Genomic DNA, 20,084 nt, shown 5'->3' on the forward strand with positions numbered 1-20,084 from the left:
CTTTCCTATTTGTAGTCTCCTTGGTAGACAATAAGCTCCTCGGACGCATGATCAAATCTTATTTCTGTACCCCAGCCTAGGCACAGTTCCCAATGCACCATACACATTCAGTAAAATGTCTGCGGAGTTTAATTGTAAGCTTGAGGTTATTAAAAAGCAATGTTTACTCACACACCCACATCACACACACACACACACACACAGGCGCACACACACTCTCTGTATTCTCTTTCTGTCTCCCTCTCAAGTTGAAGAGCTCAACAGAATGCCTGGGTTAAATCTAGACTCTACCACTTACTAGTCATATGACTGTGGATAAGTTAACACCTTTGTGCCTCAATATCCTCCTCTGTAAAATAAGGCAGATAAACAGAACCCATCACAGTGTTGTGAAAATTAAATTTCATATAAAGTGCTTGGCACAGTACTTGCACATGATAAGCATTCAAATGTAGCTGCTTTATTGTTACTATTATTATATCTCCTTTCTTCATCTTCTATGGACAGAGAAATATTCACAAATAGGAAGGATTTCTAGCTACTCACTGCAGTCCTCAAGCTTTGGAACAGAAAAACAAATCGTATTCCTTCAAGTTTAAAAGCAAGTGGTAAAAATAAAGAATACAACTTCGATGTATCTGTTAAGTGAAATGAGTACTAAAAAAAGCACTAAATTTAACAGTGAATAAAAACACACACACACACACACAAAACTCCAACAATAACAAAACCATCAAATCAAAGCAAATAGCTGTTGATCATGGGGTTCTTTTTTGGTGGTGCTGAGGGGAGTGGGGACAGGGAAGGTGGTGAAGGAAACAGGAAAAGATTGACCAAATCTACTACATGTTATGAAATAGATACTACGCTAAATTTTACTTCATTAGGTACCTGCAAAAAAGCAGGAAAATGAGAAGCATAATGGGTTTGGATATTAAACTGTGATACAAGTTTATGCTGTTCATTTAATTTAAATCGTAAGGTATTTGCTTTCTTCAGCAGGTCTTACGTGTCCCTACTTCCCATATTACGGACTATAATTTCAAAAGCTAAAAAGTTTCATTTCTTTACAGAGAAGTTTGATATTTGTCCTAAGCTACCTATAAGTGACTATAAATCTGTAAGACTAATGTAGCCATTAAATTAATGCTAACAAAACAGCCTAATTTTTAAAAGATTATTTTAATTTGCAAGTGTAAATGTTAATTCACTACGGTAGCTAAACGACTGAATAAATCTTCTCATAAGTTGGCGTCAGAATTGGCAGGCATCAAGATCAAGCTTCTCTATATTCTGATTTATTTCAAGGGTGTGAATGCAGGGCTCAAACTTGAAGCACTGATAACTCATCAAGAATTTAATCAAGAGAAAGCACTGCATGGGGAAAATACACAGGTGAAACTTCCTCTTTTGATAGTTTCAACTGTTTTTACAGGGTTACCCCTTATATAAAATGCTCTAGCATAGACAACCTGTTTAAGGTCTATGTCATACACAAATGCCATTTTAAGAAAAGGAAGGTCAGATTATGAAATTAGCTACTTGGGAAAACAAAACAGAGTTCAGCCTGGCGCGGTGGCTCACGTCTATAATCCCAGCACTTTGGGAGGCCAAGGCGGGCGGATCACGAGGTCAGGAGATCGAGACCATCCTGGCTAACACGGTGAAACCCCATCTCTACTAAAAATACAAAAAATTAGCCAGGAGTGGTGGCGGGCGCCTGCAGTCCCAGCTACTTGGGAGGCTGAGGCGGGAGAATGGCATGAACCCAGGAGACGGAGCTTGCAGTGAGCCGAGATGGTGGTACTGCCCTCCAGCCTGGGCGACAGAGTGAGACTCTGTCTCAAAAAAAAAAAAAAAAAAAACCAGAGTTCAAACATTTCTGGTTTAAAAAACAGTAAAAAATATACTTAAACAAAACAAACATGATTACATAATGAACACTCTTTCCACATGTAAGAACCATTAGGAATTTCTTATTTTACTCAGAACTTGTCAGATCTGAGTAACTGCTTGAAGGGTACGTCACTCAAAAAAGATAAACACAGAGAACTTGGCTAGAGATCAGAAGAAAGCTATACATTTTTAAAACCTGAAATTATGGTCTGTGAGGAAGTCAAGAACACTAGCACAACAGGAGGGTGAGTAATTTAATGGTATATACAAGTAAAAGAATGGGTTCTTACACAGAACACAAGAGTGATAAGGAAGTTTTCTGATTGGAACATTGGTTCTTTTTTTTTTTTTTTTTTCTTGAGACGGAGTCTCGCTCTGTCGCCCAGGCTGGAGTACAGTGGCGCTATCTCGGCTCAGTGCAATCTCCGCCTCCCGGGTTCACGCCATTCTCCTGCCTCAGCCTCCCGAGTAGCTGGGACTACAGACGCCCGCCACCATGTCCGGCTTTTTTTTTTTTTTGTATTTTTAGTAGAGACGAGGTTTCACCATGTTAGCCAGGATGGTCTCGATCTCCTGACCTTGTGATCCACCTGCCTTAGCCTCCCGAAACGCTGGGATTACAGGCGTGAGCCACCACACCCAGCTAGTTCTTAACTATTAAGAAAAAGACAAGGCCAGGCCTGGTGGACTCATGCCTGTAATCCCAGCACTTTGGGAAGCCAAGGTGGGCAGGTTGCTTGAGCCCAGGAGTTAAGAGACCAGACTGAGCAACATGGCTATACTCTGTCTCGGCAAAAAAAACCACAAAAATTAGCCAGATGTGGTGGTGTGTGCCTATAGGCCCAGCTACTCAGGAGGCTGAGGCAAGAGGATTGAGCCTGGGAGGTCAAGGCTGCAGTGAGTTATGATCACACCACTGCACTCCAGTCTGGGCTACAGAGTGAGACTATGCCTTAAACAAATAAATAAAAAGACAAAAAGACAAAACAACAGAAACAAGATAATAACCATGAAGATGCTCAAACTTCACAGATACAGATTTAACTGACCTTGACAGGGCCCTAATTTTGAAAACATTTCCAAGATGTTTCTAATGGGTAGTCGGTTGAGAACCACTGGGTTGAAACACCATCACAGGCAAATAAAATAAAAGAATTTCCCTTTCTGTAAGTCCTTAAAAAGGGCTCTATTCTTCTATCAGTACTGTTTATCAGAGAACATGAAGACTTCTACACTCTGTTTACCATCCCTTGTTTCCCAAACTCCATTTCATGCTCTAAACCAGCATAATCTGTCTTCTGCCTCTACACAGTACAAAATGTTACAAATGAATGGCTCATTGCTGAATTCAATGGCACACTTGAAACTCCCTCCTACTCTAGAGCATAAAGTACTGGGAACCTCTGATTCTTCAACTGCTCCCTTGCTATGTCCTATCCCTGGCTTCTGAGGAAGCTTTATTGAATTCTTTCCCCATCTCAAATACTTCTCTGTCTGTTCCTCAAATCAGAAGTTCTTAACTGAAACCCATGCCAGACCCTGAAAAGCTCAACAATAGGTTCCAGAGGTTAGGAACCCCCTGAAATTGCATACACACTAACCTGTATGTGTACCTGAGCAGGCCATTGTTTTTTTCATATTACCAATGGGGTTAAGATTGCTAAAGGTTATAAACCACTGCCTGAAATCCTTTTCCTCTTTAAACTTTCCAGGCCTCAGTTGCTATCTATGAGCTTATGGCTGGCTCCTACATCAATCCTGACCTATCAGATATCTGAATCCATATTCCCAATCATCTATTAGGCATATCTATTAAAATCAACACATCCAAACAAAACTCATTAAGCACCTTAAAAAATCTTGCTCTATCTCCTTGTAATTTTGTGAATGGAGTGAGTCACAATTAACACTCGCTCACCTGAACCAGAAATTTCAGAATCATCCTTCATCTCTCATTCCTCTCCTCTGCTCAGTTAACTTAATCTAGCTTCTTTTCTGCATCCAAAGCAACAATGTTTTACTTTAGGCCAGCTCACATGTCATTATGGCTACAGGCTTTTAATGGAACTCTCTGCTTGCATTCTCCATGCTGTAATCCATCTACCAAATAGCTACCAGGATTATCTTCCTAATTGTCTCCCTATCTGAAGAAGCATCTCTTGGCTCTCTTAGAATGAAAAACAGAATCTCATCTGCTTGCCTTGGAATGCAGTGGACTTCCCACCCCCGATCTTCCTTATATAACCTAACCTTCCACTTCCAACACACCTTAACATTCTCAGCTTTACACCATTCCTCTTCCAGTAACACACCGTTTCCTGGTTTTATAGCTGCCTAAATTGTCCTTTAGGCACTCCTTCAACTAGGAAACTTTTACGCATAATTGCATATTTCATATGCAACTCACGTGAACCAAGCTCTGCGGGTAGACAATGGGAATATAGCTCAGAACAAAATGGTGAGGCAAGGAACTCTCATGGCAGTTGTATTTCAGTGGAAGAAAAAGACAACAAATAGGTTGACAAAATAATCAAGAGAATGTGATCTGTGTTATAAAGGAAACGAGATAACGAAAGAGCAACTTCAGGAGGAAAGATCCAGGGAAGGTCTTTCAACTTTCTTAAGAGATAAGAAATAATTCTTGGCTGAGTGCGGTGGCTCACACCTGTAACCCCAGCACTTTGGGAGACCAAGGCGCACGCACCACGAGGTCAGGAATTCAAGACCAGCCCGACCAACATGGTGAAACCCATCTCTACTAAACACAAAAATTAGCCGGGCATGGTGGTGTGCACCTGTAATCCCAGCTACCCTCCTGGGGCTTGAACTCTGCAGGCGGAGGTTGCAGTGAGCTGAGATCGCACCACAGCATTCTAGCATGGGTGACACAGTGTGACTCCGTCTCAAAAATAAATAAATTAATTAAATAATCTTAAAAAGAGATCTTAAAGGATAAGAAGGATAAGAAGTAGCCAGTCATATGAAACACTGGGAGAAGAGCAACCCTGCAGAGGGCACAGTAAATGAATGGTACTGTTGGTGTTATAAGTGTTTACTGAACTTGCAGACACCAAGTTCCTTGAAGATAACCGTTTAATTTAAATATGTGTCTTTAGAACTTGGCTCAATTGCTGGCATTTGGTCCTAAACTCAATAAAAACTTGATGAATTAAATGAATACCTTAAGAACAACTGAGAAAATGGTTTCTGGGGTTGGGGGCAGGTAAGTGTAAAGAGTAGGTATCTTTCACTACAGCAGTAAGAATCTGAGTAGCCTCAACCAACTCAAGTTCTCCAACAGTATCCTATTCTTACCTTATTTCACTTTCTGGTATGTTATACTTAGTGCTTCTACACTTAACAAGTTACTAATCATTTTAGGCCAGACCCCCAAATCCTGAAGAGCAACTGTGTTCCAGGAGCTTTTACAAATACAAAATAAATTCCAGATGTAAGAAAAGAATTATTTTAATTGAAACACACCTACTGACCTTCAGCATTTTTTATATTCCCTTTTCTCATCCTCTGAAAGTTACTATCTCCTTTACTTCATATCCCCAAGGATTCTAACTCACCCATGTTCTAGAGCCTATAGGTAATTCCACTACAGCTGCTAATCAGAGAATGTCACTTCCAGGATATCAACCATTCAGTTAAACAAGGTGTGATGATAAAGCCATTTTTCCTCTATTCCCAAAGAGAGAGCAAAAGTATATAACCAAGACAAACAAATTCGGAATATGGTTTCAGGCATTTGAAACTCAGTTCTAATTTTAAGAGGCCAAAACCAAAGGCCTAGAAAGAATAAATTGAGAGGCACATATTCTAAATGTACAGACAAATTAAATAATTATCCAAGTTGTTTTGTACTGCGCACTGAAGTGGAAGTTTCTAGATTACTGGTCACAGCCAAGGAGTAGTGTTGAATTTCTTAAAATTAAAAAAAAAAAAAAAGCTGTCAGCCAAAGGCTTTCTCTGCTATCCTGGGACCTACAGATTCCATTAGCAATATAGCTTTTAATCTGTTGAGCCACTCAGCATCCCTTACTGAAGGCCTCCCCCCACCACCTCCCTACAAAACAAGAGTAAAGAATAGAGTACCTTTGGCCGGGCGCGGTGGCTCAAGCCTGTAATCCCAGCACTTTGGGAGGCCGAGACGGGTGGATCACGAGGTCAGGAGATCGAGACCATCCTGGCTAACACTGTGAAACCCCGTCTCTACTAAAAAAAAATACAAAAAATTAGCCGGGCGAGATGGCGGGCGCCTGTAGTCCCAGCTACTCGGGAGGCTGAGGCGAGAGAATGGCGTAAACCCAGGAGGCGGAGCTTGCAATGAGCTGAGATCCGGCCACTGCACTCCAGCCTGGGCGACAGAGCGAGACTCCGTCTCAAAAAAAAAAAAAAAAAAAAAAAAGAATAGAGTACCTTTAAGATTAGCATGCAAATTTCTGTTGAGGAAGGTCTAATGAATTAGTCATTGTGCCTTCAATATGGTTGTTTGTGATCCCTGCAACCACCCTAATCTGTAACTAGCAAAGATCCTGGAATGTGGTCAACCCACAAGCAATTAAAGTATGCTCATTACAACTTTCCTAGGTTGTACATGCACACAAGTCACTGGAAATGCCCAAGGAACACACTGCAGCCATAAGTAGGTGAGAGGAAAAACACTTGCGGCTCACCAGAAGTATCTGACAAATTAAAAAGGATGGGGTGGTTCTTGTTCCACAAAAGCTTCAAGTTTGTTAACTCAGTTTCAAACAGTAACAGGCTCTATAAATGCTGTTCACAGTCATAAATCAAATCTCCATTTTCATATTTGCACTTTTGGGTTACACATTGACTTTTATTATGTTCATATCTGAAAGACAGCAACATCTGTCCCTGAAAAAGAGTGTGACAGAAAGAACACTAGGTGGTCGGGTGCAGAGGCTCACGCCTGTAATTCCAACATTGCGAGGCTGAGGGACCACGTGAGGTCAGAAGTTCAAGACCAGCCTGGTCAATGTGCTAAAACCCCATCTCTACAAAAAATACAAAAAAAAAAAAAAAAAAAAAAAAAAGGCCAGGTGTGGTGGTGTGTGCCTGTAATCCCAGCTACTCAGGAGGCTGAGGCAGGAGAATCGCTTGAACCCAGAAGATGGAGGTTGCAGTGAGCCGAGATCACGCTACTGCACTCCAGCCTGGGCAACAGAACAAGACTCCATCTCCAAAATAGACAAAACAACAACAAAAACAAAAACAAAAGAAAGAAAGAACATTAGAGAAATATTAACAATGTGTTAGACAGAATTTTGTCTCAAAACAGCAAGTTTTATTGTGGACTACAGTACTGATAACCTTGGCAACTTGTTTTCCTAAAAATTTCCTAACACAGGCCAGACATGGTGGCTTGTGCCCATTGCCCATAATCCCAGTACTCTGGGAGGCCAAGACGGGCAGATCACTGAGGCCAGAAGTTCGAGGCCAGCCTGGTCAATGTGGGGAAACACCACCTCTACTAAAAATATAAAAATTAGCGAGGCGTGGTGGCGCATGCCTGTAATCCCAGCTACTTGGGTGGCTGAGGCACAAGAATCACTTGGACCTTGGAAGTGGAAGTTGCAATGAGCTGAGACGCCACCACTGCACTCCAGTCTGGGTGACAGAGTGAGAGTCTGTCTCAAACGAAAAAAAATTTCCCAGCGGCCGGGCGCGGTGGCTCAAGCCTGTAATCCCAGCACTTTGGGAGGCCGAGACGGGCGGATCATGAGGTCAGGAGATCGAGACCATCCTGGCTAATACGGTGAAACCCTGTCTCTACTTAAAAAAAAAAATACAAAAAACTAGCCGGGCGTCGAGGCGGGCGCCTGTGGTCCCAGCTACTCGGGAGGCTGAGGCAGGAGAATGGCGTAAAACCCGGGAGGCGGAGCTTGCAGTGAGCTGAGATCTGGCCACTGCACTCCAGCCTGGGCGGCAGAGCAAGACTCCGTCTCAGAAAAAAAAAAAAAAAAAAAAAAAATTTCCCAGCACAGTCCTCAGGGTATCTAAAACTAAAGGAAATATATATTTCTATCTATTTGGTGCAACAGTCAAGATCATTTCCTCTCTTAAACAGGAAAACAAAAGTCACACCTCTAAATACAAGCATATTTGCCAACCTCCTTAGTGTGTGGAAGCTTATAAAAACCAGCTGAAACAAATAAAACCAGCACAACGTGGAAGAAGGAATTATAACACTTTACCCTGTACATTTAAAGCAAAATATGCTTTTAATAATATATTTTATATAAACCTCTATAGTATATATTTTATAAAAATAGATTTCAACTAAAAAATCAAGACCTGGATATTAGCCAGAATAGGAAAGAACAGTCTGCAATTCACTTTGTTTAGGCAGACACATTTATTTTTAGTCAGCAGTTTCCAATGTCCACACAACTAAACTAAAACATTTGGTCTTCACTTTTTAAAGTTAGTTATTTCAGCAGCAGCCTAAACAAAACTATAATTATCAAATTATTTTCCTGATTAGGTAGCTTCAGTATTTGTTTTTAGCCTTACCATAAGCAAACAATTTTGCAATCCTACAAAGTCATTCTTGAGCCACTTGAATTACTGCAGCAGAGCAGCAATTTTAGCTACCACTAAAATTACAAAAAAAGCTACTATTAGAACATTTATAGTGGCACAGAAAGCTCACAATACATGGCTTTACACTGATAACAAGTTTCAAATTTACCACCAACTAAGATTATACAAGTAAAAAATGGTGCCTTCTAAAGAAAGCCTAATTCTGTTAAATGAAACCATTGGGGTCTATTCCTTTTATTCAGAAGTATCATACAGCTAACCAAGTCAAGTCCACAGGGAAACAGTATTTCAATAGCTGCAACACGGTGCCAGCCCAGGCTTTGTTGGCCTTCCTTTTCCAAGAAACAGAGATGCCTCTCTTTACTTAGTCCATCTGCCATCGGTGATAACCAGATGCCTGTGTGACAATTCAAAACTTAAAAAAAGTACTTCCCCCTCCTAAAGCCTAATAGCAGAGATGAGTCCAATAGTCAGTGATCAGAAATAAAAAGAATTTCAATGCTCTAGTAGAAAGCCTCTCAACCAAAGAAACAAAGCATCCAAGTGGTCCAACAGTTCACCTTTAATATACTATCCAGTGCCACTGCTACTAGCACCTGCTAACACTTTTTTAAGCTTTTAACTAAAGTTCTAAGTGCTTTACGCTTAATTCTCACAGCAACCCTGTAAGGTAGTAGTAGTAGTACTAACCCCCTAGTACAGAAGAGGAAACTGGGCCTCAGGGCAGTGAGAAAGCTATTTAATATTTAAGGCCATGCCATTAATTAAAAGCACAGCCATGATGCTGAACACAGGCAGCCTGCACCCAGAGTCCGTACTCTTTAAGTGTTGTACCAACCCCAATCTCAAGGAAAAGTAAGTGATTCTAATCAAAACTCGTCTCACAATGAAAATACTTGCAATTTATCAGGAGCCGGAATGTTAACACCTGATTCTTTGGAACCATTTTATTAATAGTAACAAATTTTTTTACTGCTTTTAAGACTTAAGTCCTATCTAGTGAGTTAAAAAACAAAAACATACCGTGGGCCAATGTCTACACACAGATGTCTATCTTGTGCTAAGCGCAATTCAATGCTGAAGTCATCTACGTATGTCCTAGGAAAACTCTGTCCTTAAAACCAGTTCAAAAATCTGGTTTTCAGTATTTTTTTATTAATGGATGGTAAAAGTAACCAACAGCCAATCTTCTGTGCTGTACTTTTTGGTGAAATTTTAAACAGTTTCATTATTGACTCCCACATAAAGGCACATCTGAACTGCCCCAGAAATCACCCTATTGAGTTTGTTTTTTTTTTTTTTTTTAACATTTAATGGGATCCATAGCAGCATGCTTCAACCCACAAAACCAGCCATTTAAACCAAATTCTCAACTTTATCCCCCTTTAGTCATAGATGAGTAGAATTTCTGACGTGACCTGATTCCTTTCCACTAAAGACATACTTGCGGAATCTTGCTTTTTTGCAACTATACAAACACACAAACTCCATCTGTCTTCTAAAGAAAAAGACTGACTGGTTAATAATACAAAAATCAAATCTGTCTACGTAGCCGGGAAAAACCTTAGATATGTATACTGTCTCTCATCCTTTTGAAATTTCCCAAAGTGGTAGCCACGTGACAAGAGCAAATATCGTGTCTACTCAAGTGAAGGTAGTCCATCATTATCTTTATTGTTTGAATTGGTTAGAAGAAGGCTCTAATCATACCTGAGAAAGTGTCATTGCTTATAATTTGCATGCCCACAGCCAGAATACAAAGTTGAAATTTTAGGCATCAAGAATTAGGTTTCAAAAAGGTTCCCTTCATCCACTAGCTAAGCTCTTGAAGTGAAATAAACAAACATGTATCTCCTTCTATTAACAAGGTAATCTTCAAAATACACACACAGGGCAGGAACATACAATATGATGGCAACTCATACTCCTGATCCTCAAGAAACTTCTAATTTAGCAGGTATGATGAAGTCCATTCACCAATAACGACAGTACCAGGCAGTATGTAATAAAGAATTTAAAATTCATATCTGTGTGTGTCACGTTTTGTTACACACATAGGACATTTCTGTGCTATCTACAAGTGCGCAAAAAGCACCTGAAGGGAAATATCTCTTTCATCCAGCTTTGCACACCTGACACGACACCAGGCATACAGAAGGTGCAACAAAATGGATGTAAGTTTCAGGGAATCGTTATTAGTTCGAATGTCACAATACAGCTAAAATTTGAAAACACCAGAGATTTTAACTCAGAGACAATGTGGAAACATTCTACTATAAATTCCTCTAAAAATCAGCTGCAACGTCTGTATTTTATAGCAATAATTTCATCACATGGTCTATGATGAAACAGAAGGAAATCAATCACTTAGGTTATTACTGGTCCCCTTCATCTAAAACCAGTCCTCATGTTCACTCAACTAGATTATACAGTATTTTCTGATTTTTAAATAATGTGCCACGTCCACGAGAAGAACTAACTCTCTCCAAAAACATTCAGCTATACGTTTCATAAGTATTTGTTCTACTTCATAGCAAATTCTGCATTCTATATATGTTCATCCACAAAAATGTTGATGTGACAATTTTCTATGTTAAGAATAACTTGGGGAAATCAGTATAAGTAGTTCCCTCAAATTTGGCAGAATATAATTTCAGTCAAGATTGATTTTAAGAATAATTTTTTTAGAATAAGAATCATGAAAATCTAAGGTTCAATTTAAAACACACAACAGGCTCTGCAATACTTTTTTTAAAAGTGACTGTCTACTGTATTACCATTTGGACTTCTAATGTCTTTCATTCTGCTAAGTTCAAAAATTTTAATATACCGGCCGGGCGCGGTGGCTCACGCCCGTAATCCCAGCACTTTGGGAGGCCGAGGCGGGCGGATCACAAGCTCAGGAGATCGAGACCACAGTGAAACCCCGTCTCTACTAAAAATACAAAAAATTAGCCGGGCGCGGTGGCGGGCGCCTATAGTCCCAGCTACTCAGGAGGCTGAGGCAGGAGAATGGCGTGAACCCAGGAGGCGGAGCTTGCAGTGAGCTGAGATCCGGCCACTGTACTCCAGCCTGGGCGGCAGAGCGAGACTCCGTCTCAAAAAAAAAAAAAAAAAAAAAAAAAAAAAAAATTAATATACCTTATTTTAATATAAGCTCTTGAGTTTCAGCACAGGCTCTTAACCTGTTGTATTCACAACCAACAGTTATTCAGAATGAATACAGAACATCCAACATGACAACTCCAATTTTCCAAATAAAGAGGAGGGGCACAGAATGAAAATGCAACAGATAAAATCCCATTAATGAAACGCATATGCAGGCGAAAGACACGTTGAAAATGCCATAAGAAACAGAAATGATACAGCATAAAAAATCATTTTTGATTGGGACATGATTAAGAAAAGAGAGTAACTAAACCACCACCAAAGTTGGGACTATTGGGGCGTAGGAGGGCAGGGAAAGCAGACACTGGATTGCTCATAAAGGTGGAAGCTAGGGCTTGACCCTCACTCAAACAATGAAGAGACAGACAACGGCAAACAAGGTCTAGGTCAAGTGAGTCTGATGGCAGCCCTAAGGTTGAGGGACACTTTGTCAAGTCTCATATGCACAAAGATAATCGCAGGACTCAACATCCACAGCCTCAAGTATGGTTATCCCAGCGTATCTTTCATAGAACTGCTACAAAGATTAAGCAACAGTCTTTGATTCCTTAATCTATCTTTTTCTTCTTAGAGTCTTAAAATGCAACTTAAGTTTCCCAGTGTTCACACTTTCCATCCTGTCCAATTCTTTACACATGAATGAAATTCCTTTAACAGACACTGGACCTCAATTCCATATTAAAAGCTTAAGATGAAAACGCCTGAGTTAAAACTATATTCTGGCTAGCCCTCATTCAGGAATAAGCCAATCCAATCAAGGGCACACAGCAGTAGGTCACTAGTTTCTTTTTTTATATTTTATATTTTTTATTATTATACTTTAAGTTCTAGGGTACATGTGCATAACGTGCAGGTTTGTTACATATGTATACTTGAGGTCACTAGTTTCTGATACTGATTTTGAGGGCAGAGGGTACGTAAAGAGGAGGCTGGGGAAAGGATGACACCTTTTTGCTTAAGAGAAGTCAGGTTTAACAAAAGGGGTGGGGAACAAACAGAAGCTGTGGTTGACCTAATTGCTCCTATGATTTATCAATTTTATTTTCATCTTTAATCTTCAACTTTACATAAAGAACTTTATATGTATATGTGGCCTTTTCATTGTGCTACAGGAAAACCTCATTTACTCACCTAAAATGATTTTGAAAAGTATAAAACCATTAAGCAGCTTGTGATGTAAGACTAAAGAGATAACATAAACTGGTATTTTACTGGGCATACCAAACTGTGAATAAGCCTTTCAGCCAGATAGTGTTAACAGTCACTTCTCAATTGGAATGAACTGCCATTTTCTCAAAGAGACTGCGAAATGATGCCAGGATGGCTGAATCTTCTTATATGTCTCCTTTTAAATTTTCCCAGAGAATTCACATTGCTTGCACAAACACACACACACACACCACCAAGCTTACTCCCTTTTCTTGAGTCACAGTTTTAAGGCACTGTTCTAAACCCTACATACAGAAGCTCATGCACTTACTGCCAGTGTCGCTTTGGAACTGCAGGTGACAGATGCAGTCAGAGAGCTCACAGATGTGGACTGACTGCAGTTTGAGTCTTATTGCAGTGAGCACATTGACAGAGCCTGCAGATGCACATCTCGGCAGGAGAGATTTTCTTTTTAAGCCCTCATGCCCTATTAGATTTACTTTTAGGGCTTTTATTGGCTATTTTTATCACTTATCCCGACTCTCATCCCTGCTTAGCCCTACCCACAATTCATTTTCTGTTCTTCAGTTCTAGATCCTTCTCCATCAATCCTAATTTTGGTCAAAAATAATAATAAAATAAAGCGGGGCTGCCGGCATTGCCAGAACCAGAAACCCACGAAGCCGCTTTTGGAGAGCTACTAGAGAGGCCGCTGGAAGTTTTCTGAGAAGCAACGGACCCCTAGCATCTTTGCACGGTCCCTCTTCCCCTGGGTGATGACTCCAGAGACTTATGAGGAATCTCCCCTCCCTGTCTTTCCCAGTGGTGGCTTAAACGAAACATAAACCCTCTTTTTTTATCCTACACTAGGTTCGATAACGCTCCCAGGTACGGACGCCCCACCCCCAACCCGTTATCCCTAACAAGATCGCGAAATATCGCCCGGTCCTTTTCAGAACTGAGCCCTCCCTCGGCCACCGGACCGGTTTCCCCCACCTCAGCGGCTGCCCTCCAGTCGCCCGCCCCCAACACATCCCACCCCAAGTCTGGCCCGGGCTCCGCACATGCCCACCCCGCGCCCAAGACGCCCCGCACCCGGTGCTCAGGCCGCTCAGCCGCCCGCGCTCCCCGCGTCCAGGGTCGTCTAGGGGGTTACCGTGGGAAGAGGGAGCGGTGGCTGAGGACGCGGCGGCAGCGCTGCTGCCGGTTGCGTCGGATGCGAAGGAGAAGCTGGAGGACAAGGATGAGGATGAGACGGGCGCGCTCCCCAGTCTCCATGGAACTCCCGCCCCGGCCCGTTGCTAGGAGCCCCCGAGGCTCGGACTCCGTCTTCCTTGCTTTGTTGTTCCGGGTGCGAGGCGGCCGCCGCTTCCCCGCGACAATAAATAGACTAGACGCTGGGTAGCATAGAGACAGCGCGCGTGGGCTAGAGCGCCGCCGGACAGGGCGCTCCTGGGTGCCTCGCTAGCCACTCATTTCCGGCTCTCACTGCTCCCGTCACTTTCCCCGTCCCCCGCCCCCACCCTTCTTTCCTCCTTCCTGGTCCCCAAATCAGGCCCCTCCTGCCCACCGCGCTGGGCGCGGCGTGGGGTGAGAGGTGGGATGGGGGCGGTGCTAATGGGCATCGGACTAGACTTTTTTGTTTAAGAACCGCTTGAAAGGGTTCTGAAAACACCATGAATCCCTTGTATATTTTTAGTTGATATCTGAACATGTGTAGTAATTTCTGGCATACAACCGAATATTTAGGTGGACTTTTTTTGTCAAAACCGTAGAACTTTCTCATTAGCTCATTAAATTTATACAAGAGGTTCTCCCCACCCCCCCGTTATATAATTGGTAAAGCTAGTCCTTACCGACGAGACTTGTCTTCTGCCTGAAAAAAGTCCTTCGCTTTTTCAGTCAAAATGAACCCGTTAATTTATGATGCCGCGATAAATTCCCCTAGTGAGATTCCTCACTAGGCGAACTGGAATCCTGGTCTTAGAGCGACAGGGGATGACAGATGACAGACAGAGGGAAGGAAACGGGGAGAGATGGAGGCACAATGTGTGGCGAGACGGAGGGATAACGCAGAAGCGTATGCCACTTCTGTCGCCTGTTCCTTCCACATTCCTTACTCTACGTGGGTTTGCGGTCGGGACTGTCCCTCGGGAACCGAGAGGCGGATCCAGGAAGGATGGGAGGTGGGAGAGGGCGGATGCTGGCGAGGACTCAGGCCGCCCGGGGTAGGAGGACGTCTAGGAACGGAGACCCTCCGCGGCTGTGCGCCCAGGTAGCGCTGCAGGGGCCGGGGGACCCCGGGGGCGCACACTGGCCCGTTTGAACCGTCGCGCTGGGGCCCGAGTGCGTCCACAGGGTCCCTCGGGGGTGGCCTGAGAGGCGCTGTCCGCGGGAGCGAAAATCGCGTAACGGCCCTGAGAGGTCCACGCACGCCGCGCGGAAGCCTCTGGCTCCCAGCCCCACGCTTCCCACTCTCAGGCCGGCATCGGCCTCTCCACCAGAGCTCGGCTGCAGTCAGAAGCCTCTGGCGTTAGTTGAGGTCAATGGCAGCCCTGATTTAATTATTAAAAGACCACGCCGAGCCGGGTTCATGGGTACCTGGCCTCTGATTGGTGGGAATCAGATGAAAAAATGAAAATGCCACTGCCTTTTTAAAAGAGAAGACGTGGGCTGAATTCTTGGGGTTTTGGCAGTAGGCAACCATTTGGGTATTTTATTATTTACAAGATCTCCAAGGATGCCTCTTGATTTTTTGCTTTCCCCTCTGAGTGTTCAGAAACATCTGAGCATTTGAAAGCTCTGTAGAATGATGGAGTTTGTTTTCATTTCTGTACTACTTTATTTTTCAAGGGATAGTAATTATAGTTGGGTCAGGTTTAATGAAGAAAGTGAACAAGAGGCTGGGTTAGAAAGTAATGGCTGTGTGGTGGTGGGGAGAGGACTTTTAGGAGGTAACGTCTCTGCCAATTTCTAAAAGGGATGGGAGTGGGAAGGATGTATATAAAGTGTTCCAGGCAGAGGGAACAAGATATGCTGAGTACTTGCTGTGCTGGGGTATTAGTGTGGCTAGGGCATCAGGAAACAGAGCAACGGAAGAATGATAGCCATTGAAATTGGAGGGAAATCAAGGTCTTGAACTTTCAGTGCCCTGTAGACCGTGGAAGGAGTTTGGACTTTCTTCCAAGTGCTAGGGAAAGTGGGGTTTTAGGCTGGTAAGTAACATGATTTACCAAGGAAACGGCAGGGGAAACTGTGTATTCCAGCGGCTACTGCCACTGCTGAAAAGTCAACGTTACAGCAATGGCGACCAGTTCTAAGGTCGTTACGAGGCATTCTCCTTCAAGGGGACCAGCCAAATACCTAGAAGCAGGAATGCCAATTACTTTAGACTCCCTTTTGTCATGGATCAGCCAATAGTTTGCTTCCCTACACTAGTTCCTCATTCTGGAATTGGATTTGGTTTTGCTGCAAGCACTATTCCCTATTAATTATAGACCTATTAACTATTCGGGTGATGGTTAACACTAAAAGCCCAGATTTCAACCGCTACGCAATATATCCATGCATCAAAACTGCACTTGTATTTCTAAATTTATACAAAATAATAGACCTATCACATTATCCCGTACACCATTCTTCTAACCAAAGGCCACGGGCTTCACCACTCTTACAATGTGACCCATTATTCCAGTGCCATCTAGGAGACAATGCATTGTAAAGTTAGAATATGCAGTATATGTTCTTATCCAAAACTATTGATCAGTACAGAAATTGATAACCTAGAAATAGGGAATTGTGATTGCTGACCCTTGTATTAAGGTTTTCTAGAGGGACAGAAGTAATAGGATATATCTATTAGGATAGATAGATATATCCTGTTATATATGTATATACTATTTAATAAAATATATATGGGAGTTTATTAAGTAGCAGTTAACTCACATAATCACAAGGTCCTACAATAGGCTGTCTGCAAGCTGAGGAGCAAGGAAGCCAGTCTGAGTCCCAAAGCTGAAGAACCTGTAGTTCGATATTCAAGAAGCATCCAGCATGGGAGAAAGATGTAGGCTGGGAGATGCAGACTATAAGACAGTCTAGCCTTTTTAGGTTTTTCTGCCTGCTTTTTATATCCTGGCCATACTGGCAGCTGATTAGATGGTGCCCACTCAAATTAAAGGTGAGTCTACCTTTCCCATCCCACTGACTCAAATGTTAATCTCCTTTGGCAACACCCTCACAGACACACCCAGGATCGATACTTTGTATCACAATCCAATCGAGTTGACACTCAGTAATGTCCATCACACCCTAAAATGTAGAATTGGCTTAGTAAAGGAGGTGGGGACAGTGAGGAGTCATCCATCCCACGCTTGGAAAGTAGCAAGTTTTATTGGTTTTGTTGGTGCTACTAAAAATGTGATGTACAGACCAAAGCCAATCTGCAAGCTCTACTAGTCAACAATGAAATAGATATAGAAATTGAGAGGAGGATTTGGAAACTTAATAATTTGACATCAGAGGGCTATCTAAGCATGCAGTTTTGTATTTATGAAAATATTTGTCTGCAATGGGTTGATAATCAAAAATCATCCAAAAATTGATTCTTCACCCTAGACACTTTGAAAGACACTGGTAGATTATTTGTTATGCCCAGTAAGGCTCTAACTTTAGGGAAATTGGCAAAAACAAAACAAATAGGCTATTGAAATATGTTGGCTACATTTTGCTTCAGTGCCGTTAGATAAACTAGCTCAGCATGGCCTTTCTGAAAGAAACCATCAATAGTGAGATGTAAATTACAAAGCATTGTTGAGGAGCTCTTTCACTAGAGGTTTAGTTATCCTTAGGAATATATTCCTAAGGATCAGATAATATCTACTCTGCCAAGTGAAATAACGAAATTTTCTGCCGTCCATAAGTCAATACACTAAGTAGGAATTAGCAATGGAGTCATGGATGCCTCATTCCTCAGAATTCTTCCCAAATATCTTCTGCTATGCTTCCTTATCAATAGAAAAAGGTAATTCCTCCCATTATACCAGTTGAGTGGTATACAACTTAAGGGCTGGCATCCAATACAATAACCTAGCTTCATAATCCCAGCCTGTTCTCTTTCTCACCCTTGGAGAGCCTATGACAAAAGCCATTATCCAGGGAGTCTTCATGGATCTGCCAGGCTAGTTTTCAAGAGATTAAAACAGGAAGGGCAGGGTCCATATTTGAACTTCAAGTCTTAGTGAAATTTCTGATAACAAGCTAATGGATTTCCCCAAATGGTACTGACTGGCAGCCAAGTGAAGTTCTAAGGTATTGCCAGAAATTCCTCCTCAGCTTGGCAAAAGGTACCTACTGTTGTGCTATCTTAAAGGCAACGTCCCAGTCTCCATTCCTGGTAGAAAGATGGCTACCTAATGGCTGCCAGGATTCCTTTCACTACACCTCTAAGGCAGGATCCTTGAGACAAGGAAAATCTTGACACTTTGCTTGGCCGACAGAGATCTTGATTCTTTGCTGTAGAAGTGAAGTCCTTCTTACTCTTCTTACTTTGTCCAGCAGGATATAGTATATGCTCACAACCATTGTATGTTGCTTTTCCTATTTCTGTTTTCTCATCAGTTTTTGTTATCTAGTGCCCTCCAACCCCCACATCTTTAACATACATTTGTGCTCTGGGGAAAAATTCATTATTCATTATTTAGCCACATCTGGACCTCATCAAGATTGACAGTACTCAAAGATCCTGAATTTGAGGCTGGATTCAATATCGGGATGTGACTGAGTTTTCTCCTCTCACTAGGGAGGGATTGGATATGGAGAAACCAGGGTGTGTGTGTGTGTGTGTGTGTGTGTGTGTGTGTGTGTTCATGCATGAACTGAGCAGTCAAAGGGTGAAGTGTAGGGAACATTTTTGTTAGCCCAGAACTCCTCTCTTCTTTTGGGGAAAGTGCTTCTCCCTCTTAATTTGGGAGAACTACTTTTCTTCTCTGCCTATCCCCAGTCTAATGAGAGACCAAATGGGAGCTGCAATAGCCATGGCGATTGACAGAGAGGTAGTTTTTTGACCTAAGCTAGCCAGCTCTATAGTACCTGTGCTGTAATTTATTAATTGCCTCTCAGTTCCAAATTCACTTTTCATTCTTGCTCTGTATAGATGGATCTGACCCCTTAAAATAGTCTTCTACTACTTCTCTCAGCATTCTCTATGTGGTAGGTAGGTCTACCTACCACAATGGTAAGTTCTCTCCATAGAGAATGCTAGAGAGGCATTGAAATAGGAAAGGGTTTACTTTCTGGTTCCAGCGTGCTTCCCTGACAGGCTCCTGCCGCGTGGAAGGCCTCTCTAGAATCCATCTTCTGCAGCACAGGTTGCTATCCCAGCCCTACTTAGGTGCCCGGAAGGGCAGTGGTGAAGGAAACTCCTCCAGATGGGCATAATTCAAACAATACATTTGTTACCCAGCATGTCTGGAGCAAGAGATGACCAGAATGGGACTGGCTCATGATTTGTATAGATAGTCTGTGACTTGGAAAGAATGACATTGAAAAATAGGCAACAAGGAAGTGTGGGAAACAGATATCTGCAAGGACTTAACTGAATGTATACAAACTATGAAGTATATCTGCTACATTAAATGTATCCGTTGCTGAGGAGACTCCTAATAATCAGGTGGACAAAATGGCACACTCTGTGGATGTCAGTCAGCATCTATTTGTCCAGCCAGCAGGTGCTTGCTCAGTGGGCTTATGCACAAAGTAGCCACAGTGGTAGGGATGGAGACTATGCATGTGCTCAACAACTTGGAATTCCCCTATCCAAAGTTTACCTTGCTAGCACTACTGCCAACTGGTTAATCTTTCAAGAACAGAGAACAACACTGAGTACCTGATATGGCACCATTCCCAGGGGTAATGAACCAGCCATCTGGTGGCAGGTTGATTACATTGGACTTCTTCCATCGTACAGGGAGCAAAGATTCATCTTAATTGGAATAATCACATATTTTGGAAATGAATTTGCCTTTACTGCTTATAATGCTTCTGCCAAAACTACTATCTGTGAACTCACAAAATGCCCTATCTCCCATCAGTGCATTCTACTCATCATTGCGTTTGATTAGGGAACTCATTTCACAGCAAAGGAAGTGCAGCAATGGACCATGCCAATAGAATTAACGAGGCTTACCACATATACAATCACCTGGAAGCAGCTGGCATAACTGAATGGTTGAAATGGCTTACTGAAGACTCAATTATGATCTTAGCTGGAAGACAATACCCTGGAAAATGAGATTCTG

General features: G+C 42.3%; 1 protein-coding gene across 2 annotated transcripts in view; it reads right to left on the minus strand.

Moving 5' to 3' along the window:
• The window catches only part of TBPL1 (TATA-box binding protein like 1), a 37,942-nt gene extending 22,599 nt beyond the window's left edge, over positions 1-15,343 (minus strand). The window contains exons 1-2 of one of the 2 annotated variants that reach the window (XM_033235406.1): positions 14,643-15,343; positions 13,943-14,183 (exon numbers count right to left, since the gene is read on the minus strand). The gene's annotated coding sequence lies outside the window, so the exon portion shown is untranslated. The remainder of the gene's footprint in view (positions 1-13,942; positions 14,184-14,642) is intronic. The other variant, XM_033235407.1, reaches the window with a different exon arrangement.
• Positions 15,344-20,084: the final 4,741 nt, after the last annotated feature.

Source organism: Trachypithecus francoisi, unplaced genomic scaffold, assembly GCF_009764315.1.
Source record: "Trachypithecus francoisi isolate TF-2019V2 unplaced genomic scaffold, Tfra_2.0 Lachesis_group15, whole genome shotgun sequence".
Classification (NCBI taxonomy): Eukaryota; Metazoa; Chordata; class Mammalia; order Primates; family Cercopithecidae; genus Trachypithecus; species Trachypithecus francoisi.